Source organism: Panulirus ornatus, chromosome 55 (genome assembly GCF_036320965.1).
Source record: "Panulirus ornatus isolate Po-2019 chromosome 55, ASM3632096v1, whole genome shotgun sequence".
Classification (NCBI taxonomy): Eukaryota; Metazoa; Arthropoda; class Malacostraca; order Decapoda; family Palinuridae; genus Panulirus; species Panulirus ornatus.
Window position 1 is genome coordinate 23,409,615 of NC_092278.1, and position 24,439 is coordinate 23,434,053.

The window sequence follows — 24,439 nt, forward strand, 5'->3', positions numbered from 1 at the left end:
ATGAGGCGAGAGAGCGCGTCCGTCACCTCCTGCACTGACACCCACCTACCCCCCCCCCCCTCCTACCCCCCATGGCACAGATGGCCTCCCACACTTCGCAGGTGATCCATATTTTCACTCCTTCGTGTTACCCACGACTCGGCTCGTTCACACAAGCCCCATAGCAGCTCGAGGAGGGGGAGGGGTGGGGGTTGTGGGGGGGGGGGGAGCAGAGTTCCTTACACAGGCCGCGCTGTGCCTAATGAGATGGAGTGTGTGTGTGTGTGTGTGTGTGTGTGTGTGTGAGGGAGGGAAGGAAAAAAAGAGTCGAGAGAGACTTTCACTTTTGTGAGGAGGCCAGCAGAGGTGGGGGGGGGGGGGGTAGATTGGTAGGGGTCTTGTGTCAACTCTCCCCCCCCCCCCCCAGTGCCCGCCTCCACTCTCTTCTGCCAGCTCTATTATATATATATATATATATATATATATATATATATATATATATATATATATATATATATTCCTATGAGTCCACGGAAGAATATCTTGATCACGCGCAAAATTGTGATCCTTTCCAAATATATATATATATATATATATATATATATATATTTTTTTTTTTTTTTTTTTATACTTTGTCGCTGTCTCCCGCGTTTGCGAGGTAGCGCAAGGAAACAGACGAAAGAAATGGCCCAACCCCCCCCCCCCATACACATGTACATACACACGTCCACACACGCAAATATACATACCTACACAGCTTTCCATGGTTTACCCCAGACGCTTCACATGCCTTGCTTCAATCCACTGACAGCACGTCAACCCCTGTATACCACATGACTCCAATTCACTCTATTTCTTGCCCTCCTTTCACCCTCCTGCATGTTCAGGCCCCGATCACACAAAATCTTTTTCACTCCATCTTTCCACCTCCAATTTGGTCTCCCTCTTCTCCTCGTTCCCTCCACCTCCGACACATATATATATCCCTCAGGACTCTGCTCACGTGGTGATGCTGAGGTTATAACCCCAGGGTCTCACACAGGGGTTCCTGCTGCCTATTCGAGGCTGCGTTACGCTAAGTAGCAGGGAAAGGATGGACTCCTCTGAAGCCAGAAGTTACCCTCACGACGAGGTCTTCCCTGGTTGTGTTATCTTTGATAAGTTGTCTTTCATATAAATGTTTCATTACTACGATATCAGTGTACTGTGGTGGAGACGTGCCAGCCCTGGTGTGTGGCTACATTGCTCAGGTTACACACACACACACACACACACACACAACACACACAACACACGCACACACACAACACACGCACACACACACACACACACACACACACACACACACACACACACACACACACACACACACACACACACAACACATCTAGCTGGGAGCATATTAACATACCCGGTCAAGCTATTAGCATACCAGGCTGGTATGTGCCATAGATTAGCATACCAGACTGGTATGTGCCATATATGGGACCAGTGATATGCTGCTCTACGACAAGGGTTAACGAGGAGCTGTCGTGTTGAGGAACATCTCTAGGCTCTATGGCGCCTCGTGCAGACTCTATCAAAGACTAACTTAGCGCTCTCATGGTTACTGTAGGGAGCTCTGTGTACGTCTAGCTCTGTGCTGCTCTCGGTCTGGCTCTGGATGACTGGGGAGGACCCCAGAGTTAGGTCGCGAGCTCTGCCGGGCTCTAAGGTATGTCACGGGGGCTTCCGGATGCTCTATGTGGCTCTGGACTTATTCTCCTAGGCCTGGTAGAGCTCCGTGGCTTATGGCGAACAGGTGAAGAAACTGTAGTGGCTCTGTAGAGTTCTCCCTGGGGCATTACCAGACTGTGAGAGCTCTAGAATGTTAGGAATAGAGTGGAGCTCTGTAGGGCAGGATGAGGTCGGGTCATTGTTGCCGAGCTTTTGTTTGCCATCTTAGAGTTGTGGACGTAACTAGCGCGTCTCTATCATGGGGTGATTAGAGCGCTAAGGGGGATTGACAGAGCTCGTTAGTGCACTGCGAAGTGTTAGATAAGGTGTTAGAATGTATGTAGAAGTTGAGTGTATTCAAAGTTGCTGTATGATTAAGATAAGCGAACCATTTATTTGATGTTTTCTGTCATGTGGTCACCATATGTTATTCACACAACACGGAACAGTACGGATAAAACAACGGATATAGTGTCAGGTTCACTGTTGTGGTGTCCTGATATCGTATAGTGTCCGGTTAAGGCGAGCTTCGGTTAAACAGAAAATACATTAAACATCCGTTGTAAAACTCAGGATTTCCGTCTCCCGTTTTCGTCATGTGTTTACATCTGGGCCCAGGAGAGGGAGGTGAGGTATTTCTCCTTACTATCGTTGTCGTAACAAGAACTGTTAACTGGTGTGACAGCTTGTTTGCAAGCAATGGTTTACCTGGATGACCTGGCTGTATCTGGGGACGTATTCTGGGAGATCCGGCTTAACTAAACTGGCTCTGTGAATTAGCTTCACGTTTGGCTCTGTGCAGAGCTGACTGGTTCTACCTGAGCGTAATGAGTGGTTCTACCTGAGCGTAATGAGTGGTTCTACCTGAGCGTAATGAGTGGTTCTACCTGAGCGTAATGAGTGGTTCTACCTGGTTCCAAGAGTCAGTCTTGTGTTTGAGTGTAGCATTTAAAGTTACCCTTACGTCTTGCTTGGTTTTCATACCCTCAGTAGTTAACTACAGAGCTTGTCTCTATAACTCAGAGTCATCGTAACATTGTGGCTCATATGTTTACCTCGAGTTTATCATAATTATCATAATTGTTTATTGATAATATAATGATTATGAATAACGTACACTCTACATTTGACTGTGTACGAGTAATCAAGACTTGGCCTCTTAAGTGTGTTGTGTGGCAACCAGCGACATTGGGTCTACAGCGGTACTGGCGCCACAAAACACCACAAGAACTTCACAAGGCTTTATGTTAAGGTGAACCACATAGTGGATGCAGCGAGAGGTAGGAGGTATATTAATACGGTACACCACCTACGCTGACTTTGATCAAACAGACTGGCCAAGCAGGGTGCACCGTGATCGCTGGCTGGGGTATGATACACAACTGGTTTAATAGCTTTGTTACCAGACGATAAAATGTTGATGTATTGTGCAGGTTTTGTCATAGCTGTGTTGAGATGGTACCATGTCTTATTGTATTATAAACCCACTACTGACACTATAGTAGCCGCCATATTGTACTACTACTTCAGCACCGTAACTAGACAGTTTCACATTCATGAACATTGGTGTATATTTCAGAATATATTTCTCCTGTATCTGGATGGGATTGCCTGATATCGCCAGCGGAGTCCTTCGCGATAGATACCTTTATCTCCATTTTATTCTGAAGACTTACTGGTTTTGTTGATTTATATTTTTTTTTACTAAGAATTTGTATAATGATATTGAAACATGATAACATTTTCGTACCGTCAAATCAACCTTAAAACCCAGCAGTGTGTGTGTGTGTGTGTGTGTGTGTGTGTGTGTGTGTGTGTGTGTGTGTGTGCTACTTCCAAATTTCCACGTATTACCCCGTCTCTCAACCTTGTATACATGTATCATGTCATTACTCCTTTGTGTACACACACACACACACACACACACACACACACACACACACACACACACACACACACATAACCCTAAGCCAGGTATGCATGTATCGACCATCCCCCAGGGGTTGGGTGTGAGCCGGATACCGCGCCTGGGGTTCGAGCCCCTGTGGGCCCGACCCTGGCCAGCGCCATGGTGACTCCTGGTCATTGTGTGAGGGAGGGAGGGAACCATTTGTGAGGCCTCGTATGTACGTAACACATTTTCTATCATAAAACTAAGAAATGTAAGTCATTTACCGTTTCATCTTGTGTGGGTCAATTCCTTGATTAACCTCCTGGTGTGACCTCTGGTGGTGGCCTGATGACGTCATCAGACTGGTCTGGAAATGTAAAGGTTGTGAGCAAGACACAACTCCATCATTATGATGATGAGGTTGTGAGCAAGACACAACTCCATCATTATGATGATGAGGTTGTGAGCAAGACACAACTCCATCATTATCATGATGAGGTTGTGAGCAAGACACAACTCCATCATTATAATGATGAGGTTGTGAGCAAGACACAACTCCATCATTATCATAATGGTGAGGTTGTGAGCAAGACACAACTCCATCATTATGATGATGAGGTTGTGAGCAAGACACAACTCCATCATTATCATAATGGTGAGGTTGTGATTTCTGGTGACCGTGTTTTGTAGGGTCGTTGTGTAGGTACAGTGACTGACCTCCTCTCTCGTAAATATAAAGAGGTTGTTAAGTACCTTGTTATCCATAATGTCGAGGGTTGTTGTAATATTGGCCACCAGGTGATGGTGGGTTGGTCACCTTCACCAGTTGTCGTAATGTGCCACAGGTCAGCAGACATGATGGCGACTCCCTCCCAGGTCCTTCTCTGACGCGAGCTCCGCCAGCGTATTTCCCGCCGGGTTATTATCATATCAAGCTGTCACTATCATCACTATCATCACTATCATCATTATCATCATCATCATCATCATCATCATCACTGCTGGGGTGACTATGATCATCCAGGTATTGGAACCTGGTGTTATGTTACATGGCCGCTCACCTGGTCTGTTGTGGCAGCAGTAAACTTGTGCGTTATATATATATATATATATATATATATATATATATATATATATATATATATATATATATATATATATACTTTTTTGTCACCTATTCTCGCTGAGGAAATGCCACTCAAACTTGAAGGTGACGTAAGATATAGACTTATATAAAGTGCACAACCCACGCTACATTCATAGCCTTTTATAGATCGCTTAAACTCGGGAACGAAGAATTGTACGCAAAATGTATAACATTCACGTCTATCATATGATTCACAGTCGATACGGGCGTATGAGACCACCAAATAGCGTAGGTATGAGTGATGTTACAACGAATGAGCTATACACGTTCATTATGATGTACTCGTGAGAACTTTGAACAGGCCAGTTACCCAGGTTCATCTTACGAAGTTTGACAAGATCACTACACACGTAGCAACGTAGACGAAATGGTCGAGTAAGGATAGATTACATTTCTGGATTTACAGCATCTATGCAGAGTTTCTGAAGGTGTACCACACAGAGACAAGGACATTTTAAGATGAAGTGTCCATGAACAGTTACGTTAATATGTCTCACGTAGAAAGAAAAGGGTTTACGAAGACAATGTTGTGTTGCCGCACGGAAGGTGACTTTCATAAGATGCGCTGCCCACGCTGGGTGTGGGGAAGATGCGCAGCCCACGCTGGGTGTGGGGAAGATGCGCTGCCCACGCTGGGTGTGGGGAAGATGCGCAGCCCACGCTGGGTGTGGGGAAGATGCGCAGCCCACGCTGGGTGTGGGGAAGATGCGCAGCCCACGCTGGGTGTGGGGAAGATGCGCTGCCCACGCTGGGTGTGGGGAAGATGCGCAGCCCACGCTGGGTGTGGGGAAGATGCGCTGCCCACGCTGGGTGTGGGGAAGATGCGCAGCCCACGCTGGGTGTGGGGAAGATGCGCAGCCCACGCTGGGTGTGGGGAAGATGCGCTGCCCACGCTGGGTGTGGGGAAGATGCGCTGCCCACGCTGGGTGTGGGGAAGATGCGCAGCCCACGCTGGGTGTGGGGAAGATGCGCAGCCCACGCTGGGTGTGGGGAAGATGCGCTGCCCACGCTGGGTGTGGGGAAGATGCGCTGCCCACGCTGGGTGTGGGGAAGATGCATTGCCGACGTAGTCATGGCGGCCGTGTGGGCCCCTCAACACCCACACTAGTGGTCAGGTGTGTTATTACTGTCCTCCAGCATTTCCTCTCTGGTTCACCTTTGTTTTTGTGACCCCACTTTTCTCTGCAGTTAGACTCTCTCTCTCTCTCTCTCTCTCTCTCTCTCTCTCTCTCTCTCTCTCTCTCTCTCTCTCTCTCTGAGTCTTGGTGGTTTGTGAGCAAAGTTGGAATACATTGGGTCGAGCAGTGACACCTCGCTGTGATCCCCTCCAGCAACTCTCTCTGTGGAATGTTACGCTTGAGAGGAGACATTTATATTGTAATCAGTAGTTACTCTTCGTTAGATTATGATATTCCATATTGACTCTTATGCTACAGTTTCCTTTGATCGAATATGAGATGTGTAGAATGTTAATGTTGGTTCAGAAGTCGTCCATGTCCACGAGCCAGTCAGCTTCGCCTCAGTAATATCTGGTCAGCTGTCGGGTATTTTCCATCCTTTTATCTATATAATAAACTTAGTTATTTCTCATTTTTAATGTGTCATTAAAGTTATCATTCTACAGAGGGGGAAAAATATATAATTTTCCCCTGTCATATTTACTTTAGATATTCGTTATTTAAAAGATGAAAAAAAAAAGTGGTTATAGACCAGGAAACTGTGAAATTAAACGACCAAATTGATCGATGGTTCTTGTAGAATTGGAATGTAGGCAGTCGTGGTGAAGGGTGAAGCCCTTATTTGGCAACGGTGAGCGCCAGCCTCTCCCTACCCCCTCACAGCCAGTGTTGCCACCACGGTATCCTGGCGGCCGACCTTACCCTACCATAGGCCTCCACTCCACACCACACATGGTGCCAACACCGACCTTCATATCCCTCTCTAACACTCTAAATACATTTCAGTGTTGTACGAATGATGTTTCAGGTCTAAACAATATGGGAAATGTCCGTAAATCTGTTAATTCGTCTGACTTTCGTTCATAGGGCATGAAGAATGGTCCAGAAGACAGATTATCACGTGACCTTCACCGTCTGTATCGGCTTTCCTTGATGTTCTGACTCAAGTTGTGATTTGTATGATACACAACAACCTTTCACAAGTACAACTCTGTTAGAAACGTACATCTGTTATGCAAGTTAACTCTCGTAAATATGGGCCTTGAACAGCCATCTCACTAGGCCCAAAGAAAGGGTTTGAATATTGACCTTTCGTTGGGTACGACCCGCGCCAGCCTGGGCTGCGTCTGGCTCACTGATGAGGTTGGGTAATGTGGCAATAATGGTGGCTGACACGACATGATCCAGTGGTCTGTGTATGGCAGCCGACAGCATGGTTGTGGTGGTCTGGGATTGGTTCATTGCCATCCTGAAGTCATGAAGTAGGTCAATTAGTGTAGTTCTTGATCGTTAACTGTAGAAATGTTATGTAGGAGGACTTTACTGGTTTATGTAGGGAATTATCTCGTATGATGTGGCCATTTAAAGATGATTCGGGTTTGAATATTAATTTCTTTTTAAGATTTCTTGATGGTTTGATTTATATGAATATTGGGGTCGTCAGATTTAACCTTCACCTGAATGAGTCAGCGAACAAAAGCAAGTGAGGTTGTGACCTGGGTCAGGTGAGGTTGTGACCTGGGTCAGGTGAGGCTGTGACCTGGGTCAGGTGAGGCTGTGACCTGGGTCAGGTGAGGTTGTGACCTGGGTCAGGTGAGGTTGTGACCTGGGTCAGGTGAGGTTGTGACCTGTGTCAGGTGAGGTTGTGACCTGGGTCAGGTAAGGTTGTGACCTGGGTCAGGTGAGGTTGTGATCTGGGTCAGGAGAGGTTGTGACCTGTGTCAGGAGAGGTTGTGACCTGTGTCAGGAGAGGTTGTGACCTGTGTCAGGTGAGGTTGTGACCTGGGTCAGGTGAGGTTGTGACCTGGGTCAGGTGAGGTTGTGACCTGAGTCAGGTGAGGCTGTGCCTGGGTCAGGTGAGACTGTGACCTGGGTCAGGTGAGGCTGTGACCTGGGTCAGGTGAGGCTGTGACCTGGGTCAGGTGAGGCTGTGACCTGGGTCAGGTGAGGTTGTGCTAGATTGCAGGTTTTGACCTGGTGGAATGACTTCTCATCCCTGACCCACACGTGAGTGAGCACATGAGGGTCAGGTCACGTGAAGCTGTACTTCAGTGATGATAATAAGTGAAGCTTCAGGTCAGAGCCCAGCATGACCTCATCTACGTGGTCTCCGGCACCAGTTCATCCAGTCATCCTGACCACAGTTCCTTCCCAGTCTGACCAGTTCCATAGTCCTACTGTCTGCCAGTCTACGTGGCGTGTGTGTAATAATATTCCAGTCACCTCGTAGGCTTACTAACTTCATTAAACATCTATGTTTGTATTCTAATCATTCTTCATATATATATATATATATATATATATATATATATATATATATATATATATATATATATATATATATATATATATATATGATTACGCTTATAATGACCCTTATATCTTTGTTAAAGTTCCGATATACGACTTAAGTTAGCTTGATGAAAAGGATAAGACAGTATTTCCCGCAATACGATAGATTTTCTATATTTATATCTTCCAGTAAAAGTGAAGTTGTTAATGATATTTTAGGTGATATAGCTAAGGGTTGTTTGTCATTCATCTTTATAGAAGTGTCTGGCAACTACGAGTGGTGAAAAGTGCCAGATGTTGCCAGCATGACAGGAACACACTGTGAGGTCACAAAAGAAAAGTAATACTTTTAGTATTCATTATGAAAGATCAAGTTTGCTATCAACTTGTGGTGATTCAGTTTGTGAGAGTGTACCGTTTACTTCCTGATCGTCAACCTTGGTATGATAATACGGGAATAATTACCTTTAATTAAGTTGATTTTTGGTTATCCTTGTGCGGATGGCGGGCCGAACTGTAAACAAACCCCAACTGCCATTTTACGAACTGCTTCGACTTGCGCAATGGCCGTGAAACATGCACGTACACACACACCGACACTCTCGCTCCTTTTACGGGTAATTCCACCTGCTGGATCAGGTTGAAGGGAGGAAATTGGCCAGAAACAAACCCTGTGTGACCTGCAACTGTGATGGCTGAGTAGGACGCCCAGACTGAATAGAAATGGAAGTTCTGTCCTCCGTTAACCCAACTTGGCGGCTCGTACCTTACGCACAGCCGGGGTCTGGGGCGACGCGCCGACCCTCAACACGTCCTTCTGGGTCCGTCAAGACGTACGTCAAACGCATGATGCTCTGTACGTCGTACGGTGACGTCATGGTACGTGTGCTCGGGAAGCGGGCGACCCAAGTTACGTTTTCTTTCGATGTGGTGTGAGTGTTGAGGAACATCAATTAATCTCAAGATGTGTCACTGTGTCTATCTATACTTTAATTCCTTCTGAGAATACTAGGCTGTAAGGGAAAACCACCTTTGTGTTTTCTTAATTAAGGGTTGGGTAGTGAGGCGTCGGGGAGAAGATAGTGATATAAGTTGACGCCAGCGGCGGGTATACGTAAGATTGAGTATATGAAAAGCATTGCGATGATATACGCCACACATCCAGTGACCTGTTGCCGTAATGGAAGACTGGTTTAGGTAGAGAGAATGTCTTGACCTGCACGACCCTTGGGGGTATGATAACCTCGCTCACGACCTTACCGTTAAAGGTCAGGTCAAAGGTGAAGCCATCATACCCTTAGGTCGTGTACTGTTAGTCAGTCGTGTGCTGACAGACAAGATGCACAAATTAAGGGAGAAACATCCTAGTTTCCCACCTGTCTAGTGAGGAGACAGCACGGGGTGGTGGGGGGTAGACAGAGACACACAGACAGACAGACGCAAACAGACAGACAGACAGACAGCTGGTGAAAGTGACCTTTTAAAGACGGTGCGTAGCGTGTGTGTGTGTGTGTGTGTGTGTGTGTGTGTGTGTGTGTGTGTCCCGTAACATCAGTCTGCCATTGAGTTATCATCACCTTTCACTCTTATCGTATCATCTCCTGCTCCTCCTCCATCATTATCAGTCGTTCCCCACTACCTTCCCACGCCAACCCACACTACACCTCTCTCTCTCTCTCTCTCTCTCTCTCTCTCTCTCTCTCTCTCTCTCTCTCTCTCTCTCTCTCTCTCTCTCTCTCTCTCCCTGACCGTGTGTCCCAAGTCTTACTTTTACAGTAATATTGTGGCGACGATGGTGCTGGTGCCAGCGTTTGGGTGTCCGTTGCCAGGGCTCAGGACGTGGTGTGGCTGTCGTGGTTTGTGTCCGTTGCCGTGGTTGGGTACTTGGTGTGGGCGGGGGATGCCGTGGTTGGGTACGTGGTGTGGGCGGGGGGGTGTCGTGTTTGGGTACGTGGTGTGGGCGGGGGTGTGTCGTGGTTGGGTACGTGGTGTGGCCGGGTGCCGTGGTTGGGTACGTGGTGTGGCCGGGGGATGTCGTGGTTGGGTACGTGGTGTGGGCGGGGGTGACGTGGTTGGGTACATGGTGTGGGCGGGGGGTGTCGTGGTTGGGTACGTGGTGTGGGCGGGGGTGTCGTGGTTGGGTACGTGGTGTGGGCGGGGGTGTGTCGTGGTTGGGTACGTGGTGTGGGCGGGGGTGTGTCGTGGTTGGGTACGTGGTGTGGGCGGGGGGTGTCGTGGTTGGGTACGTGGTGTGGGCGGGGTGTGTCGTGGTTGGGTACGTGGTGTGGCCGGGGGATGCCGTGGTTGGGTACGTGGTGTGGCCGGGGGATGTCGTGGTTGGGTACGTGGTGTGGGCGGGGGTGACGTGGTTGGGTACATGGTGTGGGCGGGGGGTGTCGTGGTTGGGTACGTGGTGTGGGCGGGGGGTGTCGTGGTTGGGTACGTGGTGTGGGCGGGGGTGTGTCGTGGTTGGGTACGTGGTGTGGGCGGGGGGGTGTCGTGGTTGGGTACGTGGTGTGGGCGGGGGGTGTCGTGGTTGGGTACGTGGTGTGGGCGGGGGGGTGTCGTGGTTGGGTACGTGGTGTGGGCGGGGGTGTGTCGTGGTTGGGTACGTGGTGTGGGCGGGGGTGTGTCGTGGTTGGGTACTTGGTGTGGGCGGGGGATGCCGTGGTTGGGTACATGGTGTGGGCGGGGGTGTCGTGGTTGGGTACGTGGTGTGGGCGGGGGTGTGTCGTGGTTGGGTACGTGGTGTGGGCGGGGGTGTGTCGTGGTTGGGTACGTGGTGTGGGCGGGGGGTGTCGTGGTTGGGTACGTGGTGTGGGCGGGGGTGACGTGGTTGGGTACGTGGTGTGGGCGGGGGTGCCGTGGTTGGGTACGTGGTGTGGGCGGGTGTGACGTGGTTGGGTACGTGGTGTGGGCGGGGGTGACGTGGTTGGGTACGTGGTGTGGGCGGGGGTGACGTGGTTGGGTACGTGGTGTGGGCGGGGGTAGTGGGTCCCCCACACCACCCACTTGGGGGAGGGGCCCACCAGGGTTGCTGGAGCAAGATAATGCTGTGCCGCAGCGGCGAATTAAAGCGACAGTCGCATGTTAGGACTGGTGGATCACGATCTTAAAAGCGTTTTGGATAACGGAACGAAATCGTGTGGAGGATAATGCTTTACCACAGAGTTGTATTAGGATGAGAGTCTCGTGTTGTAATTGAGAGAGGTCGACCTTACCGAAGCTTATTTCACTGGATGATAGTGCAAGTTAATGCCTTGTTTTAGGGGCATATTAGGTCGAGAATCTTATGTTGATGCTATGAAAACTTGATCTTACGGGGCTCTTGTTCCATGGGATGATGTCGGGGTAAGAAGTTGCCCAACCTCACCGATGTATTAGGACGATAGTCTCATTTAGAGATAATGAGAGCTCGACCTTATGGTGGCTCGCTCCTCGAGGTGGCATTTGGGGCAAGATGATGTCTTACTCCAGTCGTGTATTTCGGCGAGAGTCTTATATTAGGACTGGGAGATGTCGACCTTATGGTGGTTGTAGGCTTGGCGGACTGGTCGAGGTTTGGGTATATGGCTGGTGAATGGGTTTTCCTCCCCATCTACAGATGTCCCATCATGTCTCCCCATCATGTCTCCCCATCATGTCTCCCCATCATGTCTCCCCATCATGTCTCCCCATCGTGTCTCCCCATCGTGTCTCCCCATCATGTCTCCCCATCGTGTCTCCCCATCATGTCTCCCCATCATGTCTCCCCATCATGTCGTCTCCCCATCATGTCTCCCCATCGTGTCTCCCCATCATGTCTCCCCATCGTGTCTCCCCATCGTGTCGTCTCCCCATCATGTCTCCCCATCATGTCTCCCCATCATGTCTCCCCATCATGTCGTCTCCCCATCGTGTCGTCTCCCCATCGTGTCGTCTCCCCATCATGTCTCCCCATCGTGTCGTCTCCCCATCGTGTCGTCTCCCCATCGTGTCTCCCCATCATGTCTCCCCATCATGTCTCCCCATCGTGTCGTCTCCCCATCATGTCTCCCCATCGTGTCGTCTCCCCATCGTGTTTCCCCATCGTGTCTCCCCATCATGTCTCCCCATCATGTCGTCTCCCCATCATGTCTCCCCATCATGTCTCCCCATCATGTCTCCCCATCGTGTCTCCCCATCGTGTCGTCTCCCCATCATGTCTCCCCATCGTGTCTCCCCATCGTGTCTCCCCATCATGTCTCCCCATCATGTCGTCTCCCCATCATGTCTCCCCATCATGTCTCCCCATCATGTCTCCCCATCGTGTCTCCCCATCGTGTCGTCTCCCCATCATGTCTCCCCATCATGTCTCCCCATCGTGTCTCCCCATCGTGTCTCCCCATCATGTCTCCCCATCATGTCGTCTCCCCATCATGTCTCCCCATCGTGTCTCCCCATCATGTCTCCCCATCGTGTCTCCCCATCGTGTCGTCTCCCCATCATGTCTCCCCATCGTGTCGTCTCCCCATCGTGTCTCCCCATCGTGTCTCCCCATCATGTCTCCCCATCATGTCTCCCCATCGTGTCTCCCCATCATGTCTCCCCATCATGTCTCCCCATCATGTCGTCTCCCCATCATGTCTCCCCATCGTGTCTCCCCATCATGTCTCCCCATCGTGTCTCCCCATCGTGTCGTCTCCCCATCATGTCTCCCCATCGTGTCTCCCCATCGTGTCTCCCCATCGTGTCTCCCCATCATGTCTCCCCATCGTGTCTCCCCATCATGTCTCCCCATCATGTCGTCTCCCCATCGTGTCTCCCCATCATGTCTCCCCATCATGTCTCCCCATCATGTCGTCTCCCCATCATGTCCCCCCATCATGTCTCCCCATCATGTCTCCCCATCGTGTCTCCCCATCGTGTCGTCTCCCCATCATGTCTCCCCATCATGTCTCCCCATCGTGTCTCCCCATCGTGTCTCCCCATCATGTCTCCCCATCATGTCGTCTCCCCATCATGTCTCCCCATCGTGTCTCCCCATCTTGTCTCCCCATCGTGTCTCCCCATCGTGTCGTCTCCCCATCATGTCTCCCCATCGTGTCGTCTCCCCATCGTGTCTCCCCATCGTGTCTCCCCATCATGTCTCCCCATCATGTCTCCCCATCATGTCGTCTCCCCATCATGTCTCCCCATCATGTCTCCCCATCGTGTCGTCTCCCCATCATGTCTCCCCATCGTGTCTCCCCATCATGTCTCCCCATCGTGTCTCCCCATCATGTCTCCCCAATGTCTCCCCATCATGTCTCCCCATCATGTCTCCCCATCATGTCGTCTCCCCATCATGTCTCCCCATCGTGTCTCCCCATCATGTCTCCCCATCGTGTCGTCTCCCCATCACCCCAGACTCCCCCTGTCGTGGCCCCAACACATGGAACATGACGTCAAACACGACCATTAAAGGAGGTACTTCTTACTCCATTTTCTTTATCATTATTGTTATTATTATTATTATTATTATTATTATTATTATTTGATGATTTTATTATCATTTAACGTTAATATTTGTTATTGTCTTTCTCTGGTAAGTTTGCAAGTATTGAAAAGTTATCAAGCAAGAAACATATTAGAACATGAGGTGGACCTAACCATAGATATAGCAGCATGATTACAATATTATACCACTAATATTGACCGATATAGTTAACAAAGTATAACAACGAGGCCATTGGAGTATTACCAGTATACTCTGAATATTATAGTTATGATGTTAGCATGAGTATAGTAACGTAACATTAGTAATAGTAACGTGAGTGCAGTAACAGTACCACAAGATGTAGTAACAGGTAACCTGACAGTGTAGTAAAAGTAGCATGACAAGGTGTAGTAACAGTAGCGTGACAGTGTAGTAACAGTAGCGTGACAATGTAATAACAGTAGCGTGACAAGGTGTAGTTCGGTAACGTGAGTGGGTGTAGTTCGGTAACGTGAGCGGGTGTAGTTCGGTAACGTGAGCGGGTGTAGTTCGGTAACGTGAGTGGGTGTAGTTCGGTAACGTGAGTGGGTGTAGTTCGGTAACATGAGTGGGTGTAGTTCGGTAACATGAGTGGGTGTAGTTCGGTAACATGAGTGGGTGTAGTTCGGTAACATGAGTGGGTGTAGTTCGGTAACATGAGTGGGTGTAGTTCGGTAACGTGAGTGGGTGTAGTTCGGTAACATGAGCGGGTGTAGTTCGGTAACGTGAGTGGGTGTAGTTCGGTAACGTGAGTGGGTGTAGTTCGGTAACGTGAGTGGGTGTAGTTCGGTAACGTGAGTGGGTGTAGTTCGGTAACGTGAGTGGGTGTAGTTCGGTAACGTGAGTGGGTGTAGTTCGGTAACGTGAGCGGGTGTAGTAAAAGTTGAGTTGCGACACGTGTGTAGGGAGGATGAGGAGGGGCGGTGTGGGACTGTTACTTCCGCAGTAATTGTGGGTGTGTGGTGAAGCCTCATCCTGGCTCTCGTCTGTCACCCCGGCAACACCGCCCTCCAGGACCCCCACTGCAAGACGTTCCCCCCTGCAACACCGCCCTCCAGGACCCCCCACTGCAAGACGTTCCCCCCTGCAACACCGCCCTGCAGGACCCCCACTGCAAGACGTTCACCCCCTGCAACACCGCCCTGCAGGACCCCCCCACTGCAAGACGTTCACCCCTCCTGCAAGACGTTCCCCCCCCTGTAACACCGCCCTGCAGGACCCCCCCACTGCAAGACGTTCCCCCCCCTGCCAAGTATCTCGTCATCTTACATGGCATCACACACACACACACACACACACACACACACAACCTCCCACTTGTGTAGTACCTCAACTGTGTATTTTCACGTCAGTGGCACCCTAGACTTAGTTAACCGTTATTTATTCATTTATTCATTTATAATAACTCCAGAATGACAGTTCGATTTAAATTGTTGACGAGTGGTGTGGGGCGTGGCTGGGGTCACCGTGGTGTTCAGGTTTACGACCAATTGTTGCTCACAGAAGGAGTTCGATCCTTCACCAGGAGGTGAGTGCTGCTGGTGGTGAAGGAGTTCGATCCTTCACCAGGAGGTGAGTGATGGTGGTGGTGAAGGAGTTCGATCCTTCACCAGGAGGTGAGTGCTGGTGGTGATGAAGGAGTTCGATCCTTCACCAGGAGGTGAGTGCTGCTGCTGGTGGCTGATGTTATCAGGACAACAATGATCATAATGTTAGCAGATATATAACGAACCTGAGCCTCCATCGCTCGCTGGCCAGGTAGTTGGGGTCGGGAGATGGAAGGCGACGTATGAGTGATGAAGATGGGTTACAGGCCAGTTTGTATCGCTGTAACGTATAGGGACGATTGTGCGATTCTGTAATTTTACTGTAGGATACACAAACTCACGGGAAAGATAGATAGATAAATGAATAAATGAATGAGTGAATGAATGGGGAAAGATAGATAGATAAATGAATGATTAAGTGAATGAATGAATGAATGAATAAGATTTCTAAGAACGTCTGTACCAGTGGTAACTGAAGCTTCCTCGAGGATGACGAAGAAGTTGTGAAATATTAAGAAAGTTTGGTAAACCCAAATTAAGAGTTCGGGCACCGCTTGCGCCGGGCTGGGGGGTGTCTTAAACTGCACGAGGGCGTTGGCTTGTCAACGTCATCAAGTAATTGGTAGTCAGTGTTAGGGTGACAGACGATTTGACAGTTACCTGGGGATGGGTGGAGCCCGCCCAACCACATGTAACAGTAGTGTCCTCACGTCACAACTCTGTCTCTCACACATACGGACGATCATGTAGACAGACTTCAGTATTTACCGTCAATTTGAACACATACTTTAATGACATCATAAAGTATACTGGCTATATGATATGACATACCATGAAGTATACTGCCTATATCATGACATACCATGAAGTATACTGCCTATATCATGACATACCATAAAGTATATTGCCTATATGTTCACATGACCTGACGTGACCCGTGAGGACCAGGTCATGCACCACGATCATCACACAAGAAGCGAAGCTTAAGTTTTCGTCGAGGCAAATGAGTCGATGAACACGAACGATTATTACGTTTCAAAAGCTTTAGTGTATTACTGTACCAGGTGGCCGGGTGGTAAGATGTCACTGCTCATGAATGATCTGTCATTATAAGATGTGGTATTTCTCCAGGGCAAGATATTCCAGCTCAGGTTTCCAGAATATTTCTAAAAACGTGTGAAATTTGGAGTTGCCAGAGGTCGCGAGGTGTCAAGTTCACCTTTGATAATTCCGTTACGTTTTGTTATCAACTGGATCACAATTCTCGTTTCCCACAATTCATGATTTTATATATTTTTTTTTAATCTTAGAGGTTTTAGATGTTTTAGTGATCGACAGGGGAACTTAAGCGGTTCCAACTTACAAATTGGAAATGTATGAATAATTGCGGTACGCGTTGCGTGCTGTACATCATTACGTTATGGAGAAAGTGAAGGTGGCGCCGTATGTGTAAACTCATTTATAGTGAAACTTACGGTCGTCCACTGTATGTAAATATGGTATGGTGAAATGGTCGACAAGTGGAGTGAACGCCAGAAGTGAAAGGCAGCGAACGAACGGCTTTCGCGACGCTTGTTTGTGACGAATGATGTCGCCAGCTCTCTTCCCCTTGTCTGTCTTTGTTTCTTGTTGGCCTGTCTTCTCAGGGCTAATTCACTGAAGCCAGAGTTTGTCTGGAGATTAACGAAGGATGATCATTTGTTGTATATAAACATCTTGGGGGAAGAGAAACTTGTGTTTATGTTTGCCTCGACTGTATGTAATTGAGATGTGTCTGCATTTATATAATTGTTATGTTGGATTACGTTAAATCGACCATGGCCTGGTATCTGTTCATATGCTGTTGATAACGAGATCTTTTAATGATGAAGGTGAAGTGAATGACAGACTTTATCTCACTCTGTGTGACCTCCTTAATCTTCGAGGAGACTCTTTAAGTGCAAAATAGAGCGGGGTGTAGGAAGTGCCCTGCGATATGCCTGGCAATAAGTACTGAAGATAATGATGAGTCTTGCGAGATGATAAGGCACAGGAGGATTACTGGAACGGTCTGGAGTCGTTCGTGTTTGTTATGAACGACGACACAAGAATGTGACGAGCGGAATTACCCGTAGCTGAGGATGTGATGGGATCGCCAGCTGCTGTGTCTTGACACTTACTGATGTTCACTGTCCTCTCTCTCTCTCTCTCTCTCTCTCTCTCTCTCTCTCTCTCTCTCTCTCTCTCTCTCTCTCTCTCTCTCTCTCTCTCTCTCTCTCTCCAAATGTACACACACACACGACGTGGCGACGCGTGTCTAGAGATATCAGTCCTCACTCCAGCCATAAAAAGACCCGAGCTTAACCAAAGGTTTATTGTGAGGTCAGGTCACCGCACGTTGTGAGGTCAGGTCAGGTCACCGTGCGTTGTGAGGTAAGGTCAGGTCACAGTACGTTGGGAGGTTAGGTCAGGTCACCGTACGTTGTGAGGTAAGGTCAGGTCACCGTACGTTGTGAGGTCAGGTCAGGTCACCGTACGTTGTGAGGTCAGGTCAGGTCACCGTGCGTTGTGAGGTAAGGTCAGGTCACCGCACGTTGTGAGGTCAGGTCAGGTCACCGTGCGTTGTGAGGTAAGGTCAGGTCACAGTACGTTGGGAGGTTAGGTCAGGTCACCGTACGTTGTGAGGTAAGGTCAGGTCACAGTATGTTGGGAGGTAAGGTTAGGTCACCGTACGTTGAGGTAAGGTTAGGTCACCGTACGTTGAGGTAAGGTCAGGTCACCGTACGTTGAGGTAAGGTTAGGTCACCGTACGTTGGGAGGAAAGGTCAGGTCACAGTACGTTGGGAGGTAAGGTCAGGTCACCGTACGTTGGGAGGTAAGGCCAAGTGTCCTTCTGTTCGTGTGGTCATCCAACCAGTCCCTTACCCTGGGACCAACACCTCACCCAACTCATCCATCACTAGGGCCTCAGTAATGACGGCTTCATCCATTATCTCTCCAAAGGTTCAAATTTAGTTAGGGTCGTCTCATTAAAAGAGGAAAGCTCTCTCTTGCCCCACAGTGGAACAGCATTAACAGAGGGAAGCTGTCTATCTCGGATCATGACAGCATGAACACGGAAATGCTGTCTGCCTCCCCCAGATCATGACAGCATTAATAGGCGGATGCTGTGTGCCTTCCCCCAGATCAGAACAGCATTAATAAGGGGATGCTGTGTGCCTTCCCCAGATCATGACAGCATTAATAGGGGGATGCTGTGTGCCTCCCCCCAGATCATGACAGCATTAATAGGGAGATGCTGTGTCCTTCCCCCAGATCAGAACAGCATTAATAGGGGGATGCTGTGTGCCTTCCCCCAGATCATGACAGCATTAATAGGGGGATGCTGTGTGCCTCCCCCATCATGACAGCATTAATGGGGGGATGCTGTGTGCCTCCCCCCAGATCATGACAGCATTAATAGGGGGATGCTGTGTGCCTTCCCCAGATCATGACAGCATTAATAGGGGGATGCTGTGTGCCTTCCCCCATCATGACAGCATTAATAGGGGGATGCTGTGTGCCTCCCCCAGATCATGACAGCATTAATAGGGGGATGCTGTGTGCCTTCCCCCAGATCATGACAGCATTAATAGGGGGATGCTGTGTGCCTCCCCATCATGACAGCATTAATAGGGGGATGCTGTGTGCCTTCCCCCAGATCATGACAGCATTAATAGGGGGATGCTGTGTGCCTCCCCCCATCATGACAGCATTAATAGGGGGATGCTGTGTGCCTTCCCCCAGATCATGACAGCATTAATAGGGGGATGCTGTGTGCCTTCCCCCAGATCAGAACAGGCAGTATTTTAAATTTTCATCCCAAGCCTATGTAAACAACGAGCACGGAAGACGCACCAGAAAGAACAGTTTGGGTCCGATTTCGTGCTTGTGTCAGCGAGGAATAAGTTTCGTTTTCGCGCACCATTTCCTGAGATGGTTACATCCTTATTTGGCCACCGGGCGTCCTTGGCCGGTGTGACTCGCTAGGAGGGAAGGCGCCTCAGTGGACGGTGTAATTTGTTTAATAAATCCAGTAAACGCGTAGCGTTGCTTTCGGGAAACTAAAAATCCTCAGTTTAATGATATGGATTTACGCAAGAGTAGGTCTGACGTGAAACAGATGATCTATCTATCGGTAGTAGACGCGCCATGATGAGGGTTCGGGGTCAGACGTGTAGACAGCAAGCCCGACCGGGCCCGGCAGCCATGTGTATGTGTGTGTGTGTGTGTGTGTGTGTGTGTGCCGGCAGAATATGATATTAGGCGACCGGCTGTGAGTGCCGCTATATATGGCCGGCTCTGATTCACGTACTGCCGGACACCAGGGCTGTGGTAAGGGTCAAACAGCACACGCGGAGGTGCTGTGCTGGGGCTGTGATACCCCCCTTTCCCTGATGCTGTTCTTCTGTTCATCATGCACTGTTCATGTTGTTATTCCTACAGTTATAGTGCTTCTATCCCTGCTGTTCATTGTGCTGTGTTATCATGCTATCTTGGCTTCCTGCTGCTGCTGCTGCTGTGGTCTTGCTGTGATGATCCACTTCTGGTTCACAAGAGGTACAATCACTGTGCTGTTCTGGTTCCTACAGATGGTTCTTGTGGGCCCGTAGCTGGTCTGTTGCTGTTCTTGTGCAGGTGGTCATGTTCTGGTGTAGGTGATTTACCGCATTCCCATGTTCTTTTAACGTTCACACGTCAGTTTTGCTGTTCTACGACTCTTATGCTGTTCTGCTGTGCCACAGGTCTGGGCCTCTGTTCATATGGGTGAATGGTGGTGGTTTCCCAAGGCTGTTATGTACCATAGGATCTTTGCAAATGTATTTATTATTGTCTTTGTGGCTTCTGTATAGAACAATGAATATGTTTCTTGACCAGATGGCTTGGTCGTCTGGGCTAAATGCTGACCTCGTGATGACTCAGGGGGCGCAGTGACCTTTGACCTAGTACTTCCAGTTATGATTCAACGGGGGAATGTCCTTTGACCTTAGTACTTGCCATTCGCTGTGGTGATCATTACGTTTGACATCAGTTCCACCAGTTGTTATAACTCGGGAGGAATGACCCCTGACCTGAGTTCTGGGTCAGGCGAGGGGGGGTTGACCTTGTATCCAGGTGGCAGGTAGAGCAGGAGGAGAAGCCTCCTCCCTCACCGTGACCTGTGGCCTCTCTCGACCTGTCAGGCGTCAGGTCAGTGACGACATGGTCCTTCCCCTGGTCTCACCCACCTCAGATAATCGACTCTATCATTGAAATTGAGGACAGTGTCAAACATGTTGGAAACACCCCCCCCCCTCCCCCCCTACACATGGTACAGCAGCTGGGGAATTGGTACACTAGAACATTACATTCGTTGAAGAAAATGGAATTCTAATGCAACTGCAGAAAACTGAAGAGTAGGCGAGTTAATTTTGCCTTGTGTTTTTATTATTTTCACTCGCTCTGCCATCATTGCCCGTCAGTCACTATATACTTTAACGATCACATTATTATTTTCACAGTTTGCATTGTGTAAGACGGCCACCCATTCAGTTATTATCATCTAATGTAAAATAAACAATAGTCAGTCTTATACTCCAGGTTCCAATACTTCAGCCATGTTGAGAGAGAAAAAAAATTAGTCTTCAGAAAAGGTCACTTGTTACGAGAAATTTTAGTACCGTCTTTAATATAATACAATATAAAGTCTAAATTCTTTTTTGTGCGTATTTGATCGACACATAAATGTGGTATTGCGTCCCTTTTTTTTGTGTTTGGTTTTCGTATGGCTGTTCTTGTTAATAGAAAAGCGGTCACTTGCCGAACTGCGCAAAAACTTGTGTTACTCCATTGTATATACCGTAAGAGGCCTCCCCGATCGTGTGGGAGGGGCAATAAGTAAGAGTTAAAAGTAAAGTGTGTGAAGGAGAGGCGATGGTGACGGAGCTGGTGTGACGCGTTTGCTGATGTGTGACACTGGTGGCGTGCGTCACTTGGCGCGCACACACACACACACACACACACCTGCTGGAGCGCGGGCGACGCTGCTACGGTGAACAGAAAACGCGGGAGATTCGCGAGTACAACAGATTTCTTCATCTTTGTTGGAATGGAGTTTGCTCTGGCGCTCGAGGTTTGGTCAAGGAGGGAGGGAGGTGGGGACGAATGACGAATTCGTCAAGATATAGACGAATACCTGCAAACCTGAGTGGTGTATGAGAATGCCTTGTATTATGAAGAAATTAACGCGTATTTGAGTAGTTCGTTGTACGTTGATATCCTTATCAAATTGACTACAACTTCTATAAAGCCGTAAGACTAGTGTAAGATCGGCGACCAGTTTTGAATGAACGAAATTTCAACTGTTTCATAACATCTGAAAGTGATTATGAACTAAGACTTCTTCGATGAACGAAGTGATGTTATATAACAATTCATTTCATGTTTATAACACGTATTGTAGGATTATAACACGTATTGTAGCATAATAACACGTATTGTAGGATTATAACACGTATTGTAGGATTATAACACGTATTGTAGGATTATAACACGTATTGTAGGATTATAACATGTATTGTAGGATTATAACACGTATTGTAGGATTATAACACGTATTGTAGGATTATAACACGTATTGTAGGATTATAACACGTATTGTAGGATTATAACACGTATTGTAGGATTATAACACGTATTGTAGGATTATAACACGTATTGTAGGATTATAACACGTATTGTAGGATTATAACATGTATTGTAGGATTATAACACGTATTGTAGGATTATAACACGTATTGTAGGATTATAACACGTATTGTAGGATTATAACACGTATTGTAGGATTATAACACGTATTGTAGGATTATAACACGTATTGTAGGATTATAACACGTATTGTAGGATTATAACACGTAGGATTATAACACGTATTGTAGGATTATAACACGTATTGTAGGATTATAACACGTATTGTAGGATTATAACACGTATTGTAGGATTATAACACGTAGGATTATAACACGTATTGTAGGATTATAACACGTATTGTAGGATTATAACACGTAGGATTATAACACGTATTGTAGGATTATAACACGTATTGTAGGATTATAACACGTATTGTAGGATTATAACACGTATTGTAGGATTATAACACGTATTGTAGGATTATAACACGTATTGTAGGATTATAACATGTATTGTAGGATTATAACACGTATTGTAGGATTATAACACGTATTGTAGGATTATAACACGTATTGTAGGATTATAACACGTATTGTAGGATTATAACACGTATTGTAGGATTATAACACGTATTGTAGGATTATAACACGTATTGTAGGATTATAACACGTATTGTAGGATTATAACACGTAGGATTATAACACGTATTGTAGGATTATAACACGTATTGTAGGATTATAACACGTATTGTAGGATTATAACACGTATTGTAGGATTATAACACGTAGGATTATAACACGTATTGTAGGATTATAACACGTATTGTAGGATTATAACACGTAGGATTATAACACGTATTGTAGGATTATAACACGTAGGATTATAACACGTATTGTAGGATTATAACACGTATTGTAGGATTATAACACGTAGGATTATAACACGTATTGTAGGATTATAACACGTAGGATTATAACACGTATTGTAGGATTATAACACGTATTGTAGGATTATAACACGTATTGTAGGATTATATCACGTATTGTAGGATTATAACACGTATTGTAGGTTTAAATATGATTCATCATTAATATGGTTTATTTTCTTCGGTACACGTCCCTGTATGTGTCAGTACATACGGATTTTCTCTACAGTCTCTTCGTATATCTTCTGTCTACTTCTGTATTGTCCTGTGTTTCATTAAATATATATTGATTATTATTGATATGTGATATACTATTATCCCATCTTCTATCAGTCATCTATCATCCCATTTTCTATCAGTCAGTCACCCGTTGTCTTCCATCATGTGTTTCTGTATACGTTGATACGTCCAGGTATTTTCTGTGAATAAATCTATTTTTTTCTTTCTTATTTTTTCACAAGGTTATCTATCGATCTACTTCCTGTTGGTTCTTGGTGTAGGTTGGCCATCACGCCTCACTCATGTCAATGGCGCTGGTGAAAGTTGCGAACTTCTATTTTGTGTATTGCGTTTCCGGTGGAGTTACGTCTTTAATTGTACAATAATATCATTGACGACCGTCTTTTGTGGGGTTAGGGTCAAGAACGTGGCAATCAACGTCTTCAGGGACAGAACTAGAGGGATTTTCTAGATGGATAATTTAATGTGTACTTACCGTTAAGGTGGAACTTAATATGATAGATGTACTCTTTAATCTTAACGTGTAATGATGGTAGAGTGTGTGTGTGTGTGTGTGTGTGTGTGTGTGTGTGTGTGTGTGTGTGTGATGACTGTTTATATTTATTTGTGTGTTCCTGGGAGAGTCGAACCCTGGTGTTGTCTTGTCTCCATCATCTTGTAGACCTGTGCCATGTCTTTACTCCATGTGTGTATACGTATACATACACATACATGCGAGGCAGCCTAAGCCAGGTGCCTCTGTATGTTTGTGTATATATGAATGTTTTTCATTTGACGGATGAACCAAATATTTGTATATTTGTGTAACTAGATGTTATTATTGTATAGTAGGCTAACAGATAGTGAGTATATGAGTAACGATTGTTTACTGGATTATCTAACTACCTTAATTATGTTCTGAAGATTAAAGATACACATTAATTGAATGGTTTTCCTCATGTTTTCATGTTTTAGTTCGGTTCGCTTAGTTCTAAAGAACGATAGATTTGCTAGGTATTGTGTATGACGTCAGTGTGGGTTGAGGAAGTGGTTAACAGTGAAAGGCTAAACCCAACATCTCCAGCTTGAGGCACAACATGCTATGACGTCACGTCCCTTGTGCAGTATGTCAGTAGACCAGGATGGTTTGGTGGACGAACCATGGTTGTTCAGGGGTTAACGATCATATATATATATATATATACACCTGAATATTTTGATGGTTCCTTATCTACACCAGAGATGATGTTTCTCTCTCTCTCTCTCTCTCTCTCTCTCTCTCTCTCTCTCTCTCTCTCTCTCTCTCTCTGGATATTGAAGACTTTATGCATAATATTCGACCTGGTGAATACTCTCTGCTCGTAATGATCTTTTGTGTTTTT

At 47.1% G+C, this 24,439-nt stretch overlaps 1 protein-coding gene across 6 annotated transcripts in view; it reads left to right on the top strand.

Annotated features, from left to right (window-relative positions):
* Nucleotides 1–24,439, top strand: part of LOC139765566 (uncharacterized) — a 131,618-nt gene that overhangs the window by 22,788 nt on the left and 84,391 nt on the right. The window lies entirely within an intron of this gene.